This window comes from Rhyacophila brunnea, unplaced genomic scaffold (genome assembly GCF_057557595.1).
Source record: "Rhyacophila brunnea isolate RB1 unplaced genomic scaffold, BYU_Rbru_1.0 scaffold_8, whole genome shotgun sequence".
In the NCBI taxonomy this organism is placed as follows: domain Eukaryota; kingdom Metazoa; phylum Arthropoda; class Insecta; order Trichoptera; family Rhyacophilidae; genus Rhyacophila; species Rhyacophila brunnea.
Genome location: NW_028233350.1, coordinates 11780626 through 11796522, shown reverse-complemented (window position 1 = coordinate 11796522; position 15897 = coordinate 11780626). Strand labels below are relative to the sequence as shown.

At 35.3% G+C, this 15897-nt stretch overlaps 1 protein-coding gene across 4 annotated transcripts in view; it reads right to left on the bottom strand.

Annotated features, from left to right (window-relative positions):
* LOC147063915 (uncharacterized) overlaps positions 1-3451 on the bottom strand; it is a 208594-nt gene extending 205143 nt beyond the window's left edge. For all 4 annotated transcript variants that reach the window (XM_085958922.1, XM_085958924.1, XM_085958925.1 and 1 more), the window contains exon 1: positions 3045-3451. The gene's annotated coding sequence lies outside the window, so the exon portion shown is untranslated. The remainder of the gene's footprint in view (positions 1-3044) is intronic.
* Positions 3452-15897: the final 12446 nt, after the last annotated feature.

Sequence of the window (15897 nt, the reverse complement as noted above, 5' to 3'; positions counted from 1 at the left end):
TAAGTATATAACATAAAAAATCTGAAAACCACCGTAAAAATCCTCGAAACAAGCATGGGATTCATAAACTACAAAATAAGTTATTTATTGTATTGAAGTGCTGAGCCGCCGGCGCTGGTAGGTACCTACTGACTTCACAAAGCTTGGATTTTTTACATGCAATTTCAACCATATGCGTGGATACTTTTTCAATGTTGCCGTAGAAAACACCAATTAGGTACTTAGACACTTAACTAGTGTCAAAAACGTAATTTGTTATATTATCAATGATTCTGTGTAGACGAAATATAAATATTACCTAAAATGTTAAATATTTGATTTGACATCACAAGATGGACAAGATTAATTTGATTCGATTAACTACTACCGTTTCGTTTTGTTTCAGTTAATGATATTAATTTATAACTAATAAACTTGAACGAAAACTTAATTCAGTCATTCAGTTAATATTGTCAGCCGTACCAAATAATATGGTTGCATTCCAATATTTCCAATGTAGAACAGAATTAATATAAACACTATCGACACAGGTTTAAAATCCCGTCCCACTGTTTCGATGACATTTTTCTTTATAGATTTGTGGTATGAATGTGTGTAGTATCGTCTTTATAATCTCTCTAAGCATCACCCAATGATTTTTTTAAGAGTAACCCCATAAATAGGGGTCTCAGCCATGGCCCCCGTAAGGGGAGCAGACAGGGCTCTATCGGGTCTTAGAGGGGGCTCGGTGTGGCGAGTCGAGCAGTTAAGTGAGAAAACACACACCACAAATTTAGTCTAATAGTAAAAAAGGTCAGCGACGCTATTCTTGGAGAATATTAACATAAAAATATGTATAACCACATATGCAATTTGGTAATATAATATGATGATTAATATAATTAAATGGTAATGCATGTGTAGAATTTTATTTTATAAATGTTTTAGTGTGTTTCCTGACTAATATAAAATGGCTATTTTTGTAATATGGCGAAGGGTTGCATGTTACTTAGCTACCACAAAAGGGGGTCGCGATCAGTAAGGACTCCATAATAATATTATGACAACTGCGGTCTCGACAACTCTATAATTCAAGTGGATTTATTTAAAAATACTACCCTTAATTTTACCTCGCGGAACTCTGGGGTTTCACAGAATACCATTTGGGGAACACTGTTGTAGAACATCACACTGCCCTTAACCTTAGGGATATGTTGGGGGCACACCAAACACCTTGGTCTGGGGGGCCGCTTCAGGATATGGGGGCCATGGTCTCAACAAATCCTTGTATTAAGTATGTTAAGTCGCTTCCCACTAGAGAACACATGTTAATCCGTTCTGTGCTTTTCACATTACGATCTGGGAAGAACGTCCACTATGCTCGGTCTGAAGTTAAAACATTAAAAAATAAACCTCAAATGGAAGCAGAAGTTTAGAATAATTAATATGCGAGCTACGTGTATTTTGAAGTTTTTAGGAAGTCATGCAGCAGAGGATTTTTCACACCTGGTTCTGTATAATTAATATCGAAAGGGTGACTGTGACTACCTGTTTGTGGTCAATTTAATGCCTATGAGCCGTATATGCTAATGGCAGTGACGTCCCGTGGAGTTAGGCAGGTAATGCGTTGCATAGGGGCGGCAAATTATAAAGAAGGATTACAAATATTATAACTTTTGAGAGCAGTGGCCATTTTCCATGAAGCAGATGATGTTGTCGTTTCATTGGTAAGTATCAACTTCTTAGTTTAAAAAAATAATCAAAGCATAAAAAATCCTGACAATATCACTATTATAATATTCTAATACATAAACAATGTAATATATATTGCAATGGCGGATTATCGCACAGACAATTTTTTCGCATGGGTGCCACCAAATCGGTCAGCGCCACAGACCTCCACGTACTTAAAACCACCTATACCATATGTTCATCAGTAGATTTCATTTAAATACTTTTATTCTCAGCAGATTGTGTGTAGGTTATTTTAAAGATTTTTGAGTGTCTAAGATAATCTAACCTAACGTATTTACAGACAAATCGAAACTAAAAATCAAAGGTGGCTACATTCTAAGTTTGCTTAAGGGTTGAAATTTGCTTAGTGACGAAATTGTGAATAAAATACACTAAATTTGGGGTATTACTATTTTATATAATATATTTTGTGATATATAATTAGTTCCTTTGATTTTATTCAAGGCGTTTTTATGAAACGTTTTAGACGAAATCAATAAATTGTTTACGAAATTTATTGTAATTGATGGCCAGATTAGTATACATTTAATTAACAATTATTTTGAATCGGCTCATAATTAATTAACTACATAATCACTTAATTAAGACAGTGCACATATTATATTAATGACTGTAAGTAACAATTATTTATATATGAATAATTTTGAATTTAATCATCGAAAAAAATCGTAACACTTGTTTATTGAGTTTTGTGTGCAAAAAACAAAACTAATCTACGTTATAATTCAAACCAGTAACCACCATAGGTTCCATTTCATAATTGTATCGGTTAAAATTTTAATGAACACACTATGTATATTAAGTGGGTATATTTATTTGATCAAAAATATACACGCAGTTACGGCTTAGATATGTGTAACAAAAGTAATAAGTACACACAATAATAGTCTGTAACTGATTCATTATAAATTATTACAGAATTATTACAATATCTGTCGATAAAAATTATCAGTTAAAAGTAAATATTTATCGTCTATTCATGCGGGTATTAGTGATAACTCATCCCTCCAGAAAAAATATGGTTCTATACGTATATGTTTATCCTGGATACAGCGGCAAACAAACTTTAAAAATAGCCGATATACTGGATTATTTGTTAGTTTGGGTTAGTTTAGGTTAAGTAAGGTTAGGTTATCCTAACAAATAATCCAGTACATCGGCTATTTTCAAAATGTGTTTGCCGCTGTATCCAGGATAACCGACTTGTACCAAAAACATGAACACAACTTATTTACAAATTCTGAAAAATAATAGAAAAACTTGTGTTTTAATTTTAGTTAAGAAATTAAATCAAATAAGATTATACTTACTATCGTTAGGTAAAATATCCACAAAATTGTCAGCAATATTTCCTACAATGTAATCACTATTTATTTATGCACCTTTGTAATAACATTTAAAACCGTTAACCAGAATTGCATCGTCAGTTTTAAGCACACTGTACTTATATAAATATAATATATAAGTATGTAAACAAAGCGTTTGAATGTTTATAAAGTTTATTTATATTTCACGTTGTGATTCGTATTTAAGGGTTTAATGACACAATGTACACTTCCAGCGGAAGACAATGTAACGCGGCAAAAGAGCCCGAAATGTAATTTATTTTTTTATTAGTACAAAGACCGTTTTTTTAACCGGCGTTAGGCTTCGACCGGAAGAACGTCACGGATGGGCGACACGGCGACCGCTCGGCTTGACGGTTAAACCCGAACAGAAGTACAGCGATCTCGGCAGTCGCCAATCGCCATGCACATACACCTTTCGCACCTCACAACTTTCAAACAGCAGGTGCGTCAAACCGAATAAACTTCCAAAATTTATAATATTAATTATGTTGGGTCACTAGTGTGGTATTCGATGTGTGAGTTGAGGATGATGATAATGAAGTCTACGATGTAGCAGGGCGAGATTTATTAGCAGCGTATCGGTACAATAGTATATTATACAATGATAGTACATTATAATCTACTGAGATAGTTACGAGCTAGGTATTTGGATTCGAGTGACATTTAGGTAAATTATTCTTCGTTATTTATACACTAAAAAGTAATACATTAACATTAAATTCTGTTACATAATCATATTGGACTAATTATAGAGTCAGCGTTTTAACTCGAGTAGCGAAATGAAATATTATTTATTATTACAGTCGTAAGAAAATATGATACCATGAAAAATGATTATTCGGCTAATACACCGTAATGATATAATGTACTGTGATATGATGTAATAATATACCGTATTTAATATTGCCAATCAACTTGCTGATCTAGCTAAGATTTGTTTACTGGAAATCGATTCGCTGGGAATATATTACTGCAGAGTAATTTGATACATTAAACAATGGATATCTGATCGCTATTATTCTGCAGTTACAATTATATTACGTATCTTCGTTCAATTGTACCTTGTGACCCAACTCAGACATGTCCAAATTTGGGTTTTATTGTCGAACAAGAACTTCTTGTCTACGTGTTAAAACTGTGAACTAACAATAATACCCCGTTTACACGTGCATGGATGTACTGTGCACAGTAAGAAAATGTATGAGGAAACATGTATTATCCTGCAGTTGGCAAAATTGCGTGCATAAATCAAACAAGATTGGAAGATTCCAAATTGTGATGATTTATTGCGCGCAAGTAAGATTATTTTCGATCTGCGCCTGTGCAGTAGAGCGATAGGGGCGAACATGCCGGTAAAAAAACGAACTACTCATTTTAAGCTTAACCAATTTTGTCCTTTTGTCCTTTTGTCCAACCTGTCAGATGGTAGTATAAAATGACAACCTCGCGTCTCGCTTACTCTTGAAGAATGAGATTGGGGAGACAATCAGCACTTTTACGTGTAAACAGTTATTGTCATGACACTTTAAAATAAGCACGATTGCCGACAGTAATTCCATGCACGTATACAGATACTATAACAAGCCCCTCATATGCAGTTAATCGTACTTCCGTTTCAAATAATGAATGTCTCCAAATTTATCATTTCATTTTACTCTTTCGTGGTGTACGCATCTATCAATTTACGTAATTTAATGCTTTTTATAATAAATATATATTTATAAAACAATAAGGGATGATATTAAAATTACTAACTATTAGTAAACTTTTAGTTTATTGCGAAGAAGAGGAGTCGCATCTAAAAAGATAGCCGATACGTTATTTAAACACGCGTTGCCACCATGACAGGTAGAAGTCTTCCATATGCGACTACAGTGACTTCCGGTTATCGACGAGATCTTGTTGTCGGACAGTACTATATGATATACAACGTTATTAATAATTACCATTATTATTATGTCCGATCATTTTGTCCCAGTTTTGGAGCCATAGTGCACAACACAAGCCTTCAGTAGGCATAGATACAGAGCTAAATGCAACCATGCGATTCATAAGCGAAACGTTATTCGTTACCCATCCCCCCCACATCCTGAAGCGGGTCCTCAGGCCAGATCTTTGGTGAACGCCACTACCTATCGCTAACGTTAAAGGCAGTGTGACGCTCAACAGTAGCGTATTCCAACTGGTGTTCAAGGTGAAATTAACCAAATTCCATATTATTCCACACTGGAGATAGGTTGCCCGTTAGGTATTTCAGCTCCCATTAATTCTGAATTCCCTGACACCCAGCGGTCGAAATGGAAAACTTTACAAACCGGATCGCTCGATAATATTACGAAAATATTAACATAGTTAAGTATATAATTTTATGTATATTTTCCAAAACTGTGTTAGATTTTTTGTTTTAATATGGAATATCTAGCTTAATCGGTGAAATTATTTTTTCTACGAGACGGAACGATAATTTTGGGATAATTTGGGGATAATTTGGGGTTATGAACCAGAACGGCGCTCCGGTGCACTCTGGTCCATTTCGAGCCCTGCTGACACCACGTCAATATTACACATATTACTTTTTTAGCACATTCAAAAACGTTTGCCAGCGCTGCTTCAGACTGAATATTATGCTGAAATCAATAAAATTTCTGTGATTACATGGGTACTAGTTAATTTTCATAGTAAACGTGATAAAACTTTTAACCAAACTGTTCATTGGTTGACATTTCCTGGATTTATAACAGGTGAATGTTATTTTGTTAATAAGTATCACTCATTTTGAAGAGATTCCCGCTGAACTATAAAAAGTACCGACGCGTTATCAAAATAATACTACAATAACTAAGGAAATTATTTTTTATTGACAATATGTGGACATATTTCGTCTTACGAGGGACATCTAATGATAAAATTTCAAAGCCTGCAATTTAATAAAATTACAATATTATAAATTAGACAACAATTTAAATACCTAATAAATACTTTGGTACCTACTACAAATAATCATAAAAAATACTATGCAATACAAAGACATTGCACATGCAATACCAATCTGAAAGCGTTGAATTAAAGTTTATCTTACTTATTTACTTCACCTTGTTACGCAGTGGCGTCTCTAGACAAAATGCCGCCCCATTTTTTTTATATAGTTAGTATTTTTATCATCCTTTCATGACTCCAATATCTAAAAAATATGTTGAATGGATACATTACTTTCACAGCGCTCGAAATCGAAAATTTTACGAACCGGAGCGCTCGATAATTTTAAGAAAATAATAACCATATTATATTAGATAGGTATAATATATTCATTGTACCTATATGTATTTTATAAAAATAAGTGTGATTTATTTTTATTATATAACGTCTAGCTCGAGCTGAGCGATAATTTGGGGTATTGTATGAACCGGAACGGCGCTCCGGTGCATCCATTTCGAGCCCTGAATTACTTACAAAATATTATATACCCACCACTAAAACATAGGTACAAAATTAAATTTATGAATATTTTTTCCCCAAAAGTGGGGATTTTTTGACGTTGGTAATACAGTGACTTCTTACGTGTCATTTTTTCGATACATTAATTTGCTCTATCTTGATGAATTAAGGGCAATCCGTGTCATTTTTGATATTTTTAGCCTGAGATCGCAAAGGTTTAGGCATTATTAAATCGATAATCGATATAATTACGGCGCGACCTTCGATACAGAACAAAATCCTGGACCAGGAGCGGTAGGTGGGACGCTCTGTGAGAAGGGGATTTTCGACGGCCAACGCAACTTCCGTGCGCATTGGTTAATGAGTTAGACTGTAATTATTCGCAAATTTGCACGTGCCGTTTCTGGTCACCAAGGACGTCGAAAGGCAACGGAAGTAAACTAGACATCGCGACAAAAAAATACAGACCTGTTAAATCTTTTATGTTTATTAATACATTCTTTTTACAACCAGTGAACCAGGGCTCGAAATGGACCGGAGCGCCGTTCCTGTTCGTAAAATTATCGCTCCGTCTCGTGGAAAAAATAATTTGACTGTCTGAGATAGATAGGCCATATAATAGAAAATCTAACAATTATTTTTATAAAATTTATAGATATCTTCAGAAAACTGTTGAGCGCTCCGATTCCTAAAATTTTTCATTTCAAACGCTGCAGTGAACTGAATTTTTAATTTAAGATATTTTCGTTATTACTAAGTTTAGGTAGGCAGCTATTTCTATATACCTATACCAAATGATTCTCCTCATTTGCCGCCCTTCGAGTAACTGCCGCCCTCAAGCGACGCTCAATATGCCTACCGCCACGGGATGTCAATGCCGTTACGTCCTAGTGTTGGGGCATATGGCAAGCAGAAGGCACCACTTCCCTCGGTCCATCGCCCTGTTTTTGAGAAGCTGCAGCGCATAGATCGATATCAGCACCTGCCACAGCCATGCGTATTCCCAGCTCACTAGAAATACTGCCATCGTCGGTAACTGTGGCAACTACGTATTTGAACTTGGTCACCGGCACAGCGGGCAGACCGGAAACCCACAGAGGAGCGTCGGTGTCAATGCATGCAGCACTCCACTTGGATTTGGTCTTCGCCGCATGCAGATGAAGACCTACTACACGGTTCAAGTTTGCGGCGAGCCTTTCCATGGTTATCTCCAACCGGTCGATCGCCAAGTCAAAAACAACTGCGTCATCTGCGTACCTACTCTAATCGCACAGTCTTTCGTCGAGCCCATCGGGCCGTCTGACCTAGTCGCCACAAAAGCCAACTATAATGCTTTTTAAAAATTTCCGGCGTCTTATTGCGGACATGAAGATCTCTTCACACAGTTTAGTATGTCCGTATTGTTGTAGTTTTGTTTTTACATATTATAATTAGATTCATTTATTTTTGTTAATCCTCCGTGCTCCCATCTCCCATGGGTACTTTTATTAGAAAGTCTCTGTAATCTTAGTCAAAGAACACTTGAGCGCGTGGTGACCTCAGACTTGGGCATTTGCTCCTGAGACATTCCCAGTCGTAAACAACTGGTAATGCTTCACATCTAAATGTAGGGCCTCGTGATACGCTTGATTAAAGACCGATCGTGGTGCGGGGCAGGTCGGTTTGAAGGGGCCTATATTTGTGTTGAAGATGGGCCTCGCTTTTAAAATGCTGTCCTATAAAATTTGTTCAATTATTTTTTATTCTTGTGACGGCCGAAGTCACCTAGGACCGACCGCTAACCCTAAGTAGAACGCAAACCCCGATTGGGACCAATAGGCCAAGTCGTCCTATGATCGGGTCTGTCTCTAAACCTTGAACTTGCTAGAGAGAGATTCTCAGGCATAAACAACTGGTGATGCTTCACAACCTAACATAGGGCCTCATGATACGCTCAATTAAGACCGAGTGTGGTGCGGGGTGGGTTGGTTTGGAGGGAACTATTAGGAAGTCTTTCATCGCATACTTTGGTTGCGTCATTATGATGTAGGCGTATCGCACTTTCGAGGCGAACCGTCTTACGCATTATGAAGTCCATTAAGATGATGAAAAGAAAAAGCACAAGTACATACCCTTGCCTGACTCCTAGTGTAATTTCTAAGAGATCAGAGGAATTTCCAGCTGGTCTCACACGGCACTCGGTGTTTGTATAGAGAACAGTTATCACGGGGACCAATTTCCTTAGGACACCATAACCCAACAGAATCTGCCAGAGAGAATCACGATGAGGGCTATCAAGTACCTTCTCGTAGTCCATAAAGCAATAAGTGAGAGGTATATTCATCTCTTGATACTACAGCAAAAGGCATATTGAAGAGTTGAAATATGCTCCGAGCAGGACTTCCTCTGAATAAAACCACTCCGTTGCGCACTGAGGACCTCCATCATTTGGCTTCTGTTCCTGTACAGAAGAATCTGCGCCAAAACCTTTCCGGGAACGCTGAGGAAAGTGAAACCTCTGTAATTGTTATAATCGAGTGTATCCCCCTTTTTGTGAAGTGTAACCACGGTACCATCCTTCCAGTCTCCGGGACACTGCCCCTCTCCCACACCTCGCATGGAAGGTGACACAAGGACAGCAATATGACACTCGGTCAAAAGAGCAGAAATTCTGCATGGATGGTTTTCTTGATTGCCGTTTCAACTTCAACAACTGTCTGGGGTCGTCACAGATCCCCGAGACAGCAGTGATTCTGAGAGCGGCGATCTCTGACAGAATGTTGAAGTTGAGTCAGACCAGACACAGCTCGAAGAGAGAATGGTCGCTGACCGAATGCAATAATCCAGTGGTACCCGAGAGATATGACGACTGAAAGGCCGATGTTGGAGTGACAAAATAATATAGTTTAGCAGAATTACGTTACAGTGAAAAACAGATAACAGACAAGATTAGAGTAGATGATGATTCATTCAATTAATAGTTAGTATTGAAACAGGCTGATGATGATTAATTAAGATATTGTTTTTTCTTTCAAACATCATTTTTTCTAACAAATAATTTTTTTTTACTTTATTTTTAGTTGGCGGAACCGTTGGGTTCCGCAAAATGCTATTTGGAAAACGCTGCTGTGGAGCATCACACTAACCTTAACCTTAGCGACAGGTGACCTGGGGGCCTGCTTCAGGATGTGAGGGCCATGACTATCATACTCACCACTTCAATATTATTTGCTAACATATTATGTTATTTTATAAAATACATTCATCGTACAAAATAACTGTGTTTGAACTTTCCATCAAGAAAAATTAAACAAGAAATCATCTGTTTTGATAATTAGCATATTATCCCAGTTCCCAGTTCTGTAGTCATATTATGGTCCATTAAATGTCTTGAGTAGATTATACTTATTACCTATATTATACTTGATAGAATATTTTTTTCATCAAAATAAGATGTATTGTATTTAAAGGTTTATTAAGTAGGTAACATTATTAATTTGAAATTAGAATAACTTTCATATATAAAACAAAGCATGTCTTTAAAAAAATATTTACATGCACGCATTTGAAAATTACTTCAAAAATACACAAAAATGTGCATAAACTGTAGCTGCTGGGATTCAGAAACTCAACATAAATTTAATATCATGGATTGTGCAAATTCTGCAATGGAATGCCGGTTGGGCACAAAAGAAAAGATGAGAATTTTCGGCAAGAGGATGAGAGTTATAGGCCTTGCCAAAACACAATTGCGTAATCTCATGGAAGATAACTGCTGCTGTCAATGCGTGGAAAAACCATCATCGCCTAGCAGGTAAAATGAAAATGTTGTAAAACAAATCCTTGACAAACTATTTCTGTACTAGGCCTGTACTATGGAATATTCGATTATTAAACATAACCTTGTTTATAAATATATTTTTACCCGCTTTTATATATTATTAGAAATAGGTAAATTATTTTAACGAGGTGTCTGGATATTTTCGACATGTTACATCAACAAAGTTACACAAAGTAACAAGTAATATTGTAAGGTTACTTGTAAATTGTAGGTAAAACATTTCACCGTGGCACAGTTAGCTTTCTTATCAGAAAGAGATGACCATATACTATACGGTCTCCACTTTTATTAGATTCAATATAAACATTCATAGCTGATTTTGGCAAAATTCATGAATTTAAAAATAAAAACCTAACCTAACCTAACAAATAATCCAGTATATCGGCTATATTCAAAATTTGTTTGCTGCTTCCTGTAAAATGTACCTAAACCGACAAGAACTGTGCTTTATTTAGACATGAATTTTATGTCAGTACTATACGACCCAAAGAGGTTAGACGGTCTTTAATATCCGATACAAATTTTCACGGTGAAGTGTGATACTGCGAACTGCATACGTACAAGTTTCCGGACACGATATTATAAATACAGGAAATAAATGACCAATTGAGTCATTTTGCAAAATATACTAGAAAGTAAGAAACAAAAAATACCTACTCTTATTTTTTTTTTTCAACCATGTCCGATCCTGATAGGATCATATGGGCCTCCACAGAGTGGAGGTTTGTATTGACAGAATTTGTTTTTTACGAGAAATGGATGTCAGCCACTTCCTCAACAACCTATTGAAAAACAATATGTGTACTTGCCAGACACAGGATTCGAACCTGGGACCTACTCTTATTACTTAATACTTACTACTTAAACTTAATACTTAAATAAAAGTTAGTACTTACCGAAAATTATATTTTTTTGGTTTTGATTAGAAAATATGAATTTAAAACATTCTGTACGTCGCTATAATATAAATATATATGCCCCCGTTTTGAAGTTCTTGTATCGAAGGGTGCCCAATTACGATTCCATCAAGCCAGCTCTCACTGTCAAATGTATCAGGTTCACTACATAACAAGTAATTCACGAAATTTGTCACCTTCGATAAATCATCTGTTATAGTGCAGGTGCAGCAAATGTGAAAGGTAGCTAGAAAGAGGTGAGACAGAATGATTTTAGTAGTTTCCCCACTCTCCTCATACAAGCAGTGTGTATCATGTGGATGGGTACTAATAACCGTGTTCTACACGTATGCAGCAAAGATATTGACCATATGGATAATTCAATACATTATAAATTACTACCAAGAAATCAGAAACATAAATTTTTGTTTGTATGTAGCGATTCCTTTGCGTAGTGACTTGTCAATGTCACCACATTTCAAGCTATACCTAAAATTAATGTTCTTATCTCTATACAAATAAAACAAGGGTGACAAGAGCGTAGATAAAAACATTGGATCTCTTTACAAAAATCATGCAACCCCGAACTCCCATGTATCTAAATGAGAAACCATAATTTTCCACTGATGTGTTGACATGTCTGGAAACATAAACAATTAATTATTATTCATAGAATTATTTAAAAACTATTAATTAGCTCACCACTTTAATACATATATTTCTTCTTCCTCAACCACCGCTATTTTTTATGCCACATTTCTAATAGCCAGTATAGACAATACAAACATAGACCCCTCCACACCAAACCATCCCTTAGCACACTCGGTCTTAATCGAGCTTCTCACGAGGCCCTACATTTGGATGTCGAGCATCAGCAGTTTTTTACGCTTGGTAATGTCTCAGGAGCAAATAACCGAGACTGAGGTCGCCACGCTCTCGAGTGAGCTTTGATTGAGTTTACTGAGTTGACGCCATAGGAGAGAAAAGCATCGAAAACTAACATAAAAGAAAATTAATTTAATTATAAATATAATACAAAAACCAAGTTAAATATTACAGACATACAAAAACTATGTGAAGAGATCTTTACATCCGCAAATACTTTAAATGCAATATAATTGGCCTTTGTGGCGACCGGGTCGGACGCCCCCCAATGGGCCCAAAAGCTGGTTGGGCCGAATTGAGCACATTCTCTCTCGGATACATCCCTATCAGAGCACATTCTCGGTCATTCCCAGAGGATATGATTTGCATCTTGTAGTTCTCCGCCATATGGACATGTTGGCCGGGTAACAAATCCAACCTCATAGAGCTTTGCAACGAATTCACCATGACCTGTCAATAACTGACTGGTGGTAGTGGTCAGGAGTCAATTCTTTTATCTCCAATCGTCATTGTATATTCGGAAAGAAAAAATAAATATGTATGCTTGTCCTTGGTAGAAGCATCCCACTTTCGCTGCCAGGTCTTCGAAGACGAATCCGTATCGTCCGCTTCCTCAAGGATACTTTTTTAGTATCAAGGTTTGGAGGCGGGGTAAGGTGAAAGTCACCAACTTCGGCATTCTCATCTTTGAGTAACTCCAATTTAGGACAACTCGTCTGGTTAGGACCAAATATCTTGCATACTATTGTAATATATATACAACAATTTAACAAGCGACAAAACAGATTGACAGTTAAATACTTCGATGTTACCGATATCTCACTAGCAAAATAAACAATACCTATTTATATTTTTTTCAGAAATTCTTCAATAAAGAACCACATCAAGAAGTGGGCATTGGTGACTGCAATTCTAATTATGTGGATTTTATTTTTAATGGGTTTTCATATGTTCGCAGCTAGATTTTGTAACATAATGCCATATATTTTTGATGATGAAACAATTATCGATGGTATTTTTTAATATCGAATGTACTACCATTGTCTCCAACGGGCATCTACCAAATACGAAGCGTGTAATTTATATTTTTATATAAAAACATTAAAAAGAAAAATAGTGCATTCATTGAAGGTTCTTTTCTATTTATTAAATATTATTTCACGGTTAGCTTTATCATTAAAATGCAGTTTAACAGATTCTTTCAAGAGTGTCAGATTTTTTTTTAATGTATTTTATATTTAATTTAAAAACATTGACTTTCCTAAGAAAATTAACAGTGTATAGCTTTAAATCTTTTTTATTTAAATAATAAGAGAAAACTCTTCAAGGAACACACTGTTCATAAGGGTATACCTTTGAATTTTAAATATTTTTTTTCTTTAGAATTTTTATTGATAAGATTAATCAAAATACTTCATACTTTAAATTATCTGCTCCGTATTGTCTCTAGATGCCTCTAGTAAAAATACAGTAACACTGATACTGTATTAGGTATGATGTATTTGGGCTTTGTTAACTTTTTAACTTTCTAAATTTTACTGAACCAATAAAAAGTTAGGTTATTTATTATATTAGTGACTATAGATTACTTTTAATACATTTTTTAAAACGATTCTGATTATTGGATCAGTGATCATTTTATGTTACCTACTTAATTACATGAGTAAAAGGATTAATCTAAACATAATATTACAGACCTACACTCATATCTGTAGAATGGCCAAAAATGGAACTACGAACTCCATAGGACACCATTTTGAAAATTTCATTCGAATGTCAGATTTTGTCCAGTTACGAGTCTTGATTGGGTAGCTTTCGACAGCGGCTCCCCCATCCTATACTTTAGATAAGTTCGTAGGTCTGTACATTAATTATTAAACTATTAGGTATTAAAAAAATAAAAATAAAAATGAAAAATATTTATTCATACATTTGGATGTTAATTACATTTTTGCCTGGAATGATTATTTGCATAAAAATGGTATTTTTTTTAAATTACATATTAATTTGGTATGTATTGCATTCTATGACATATTATTTTTACATTTGTATAGATGAGTAAAAGGATTAATCTAAACATAATATTACAGACCTACACTCATATCTGTAGAATGGCCAAAAATGGAACTACGAACTCCATAGGACACCATTTTGAAAATTTCATTCGAATGTCAGATTTTGTCCAGTTACGAGTCTTGATTGGGTAGCTTTCGACAGCGGCTCCCCCATCCTATACTTTAGATAAGTTCGTAGGTCTGTACATTAATTATTAAACTATTAGGTATTAAAAAAATAAAAATAAAAATGAAAAATATTTATTCATACATTTGGATGTTAATTACATTTTTGCCTGGAATGATTATTTGCATAAAAATGGTATTTTTTTTAAATTACATATTAATTTGGTATGTATTGCATTCTATGACATATTATTTTTACATTTGTATAGGTATGTATGCACAATAATAATTTGAATTGAAAAATACATGGATTTTTACTATCATGTAAATATTTTAAGCTTCGGAGAAAAAGAAAAAATGTTATACGTTATTACCTAACAAAAAAATTATAATAGATACATTGAAATATACGTGAAAGACAAAACTATTTTTAATGTACAAAATTATAAACCAAAAAGCATTCGGGCCTCAGTGAGTTATACGAGGGTGGGTCAATAATTCCTTAGAAAAAAGCATTAAAACAGTTTTTATTTTTGTATTTTTTTTTTATTTCTCAACATAATCTCCTTGGAGCTCAATACACTTGGTTAGACGTTTCTCAATTTTTTTTAAACCGTCAGAAAAATAAGTTTTCGGAAGGTCCTCAAAATAAGCATTTGTCCGATCGATGACTTCTTCATTTGAAAAAAAACGTTGTCCACTTAGCCATTTTTTTAAGTTTGGGAAAAGGAAAAAGTCACTGGGGGCTAAATCTGGCGAATACGGTGGGTGGTCGACCAATTCGAACTTCAATTCTTCAATTTTAGCCATTGATCGTAAACATGTGTGAACACGGGCATTGTCCTGATGAAAGAGGATTTTGTTCCTGTTTAAATGAGGCCGTTTTTCTTCAATTTTGTTTTTTAGCTGGTCCAATAAAGATGCATAATAATCCCCTGTTATTGTTTTTCCTTTTTCCAAATAGTCAACGAAAATAATTTCACGTGCATCCCAAAATACAGTAGCCATAACCTTACCAGCTGATTTTACGGTTTTCGCCTTCTTTGGACATGGTTTGTCTTCGCAATCCACTGCTTTGACTGTTCTTTCGTCTCGGGAGTATAGTGGTGTATCCATGTTTCATCTACAGTCACAAAGCGACGAAAAAATTCATCCGGATTGCGTTGCATGAGCGACAACAGGGCTTTAGAGGCCACCACCCTATTGCGTTTATTGTCGACTGTGAGCAAACGCGGCACCCATCTTGCAGAAATATTTTTCATGCCCAATTTGTCATGTAAAATAGAAATGACGCTACCTTTTGAGATCCCTGTAACCTCAATTATCTCACTCAACTTTAATCTTTGGTCACTTAACACCATATCGTGGATTTTGTTGATCATTTCTGGTGTAGTCACCTCTACAGGACGTCCTGAGCGTGGTTCATCCTTTGTTGATGTACGACCACGTTTAAATTCATTTAACCAGTTATAAATAGTTGCAAGTGAAGGAGCAGATATGCCGTGAACTAAATCCAACTCATTTTTTATTTCCTTTGCTGTTAACCCTTTTATATTAAAATGTTTAATAACAGCTCTAAACTCAATTTTCTCCATTTT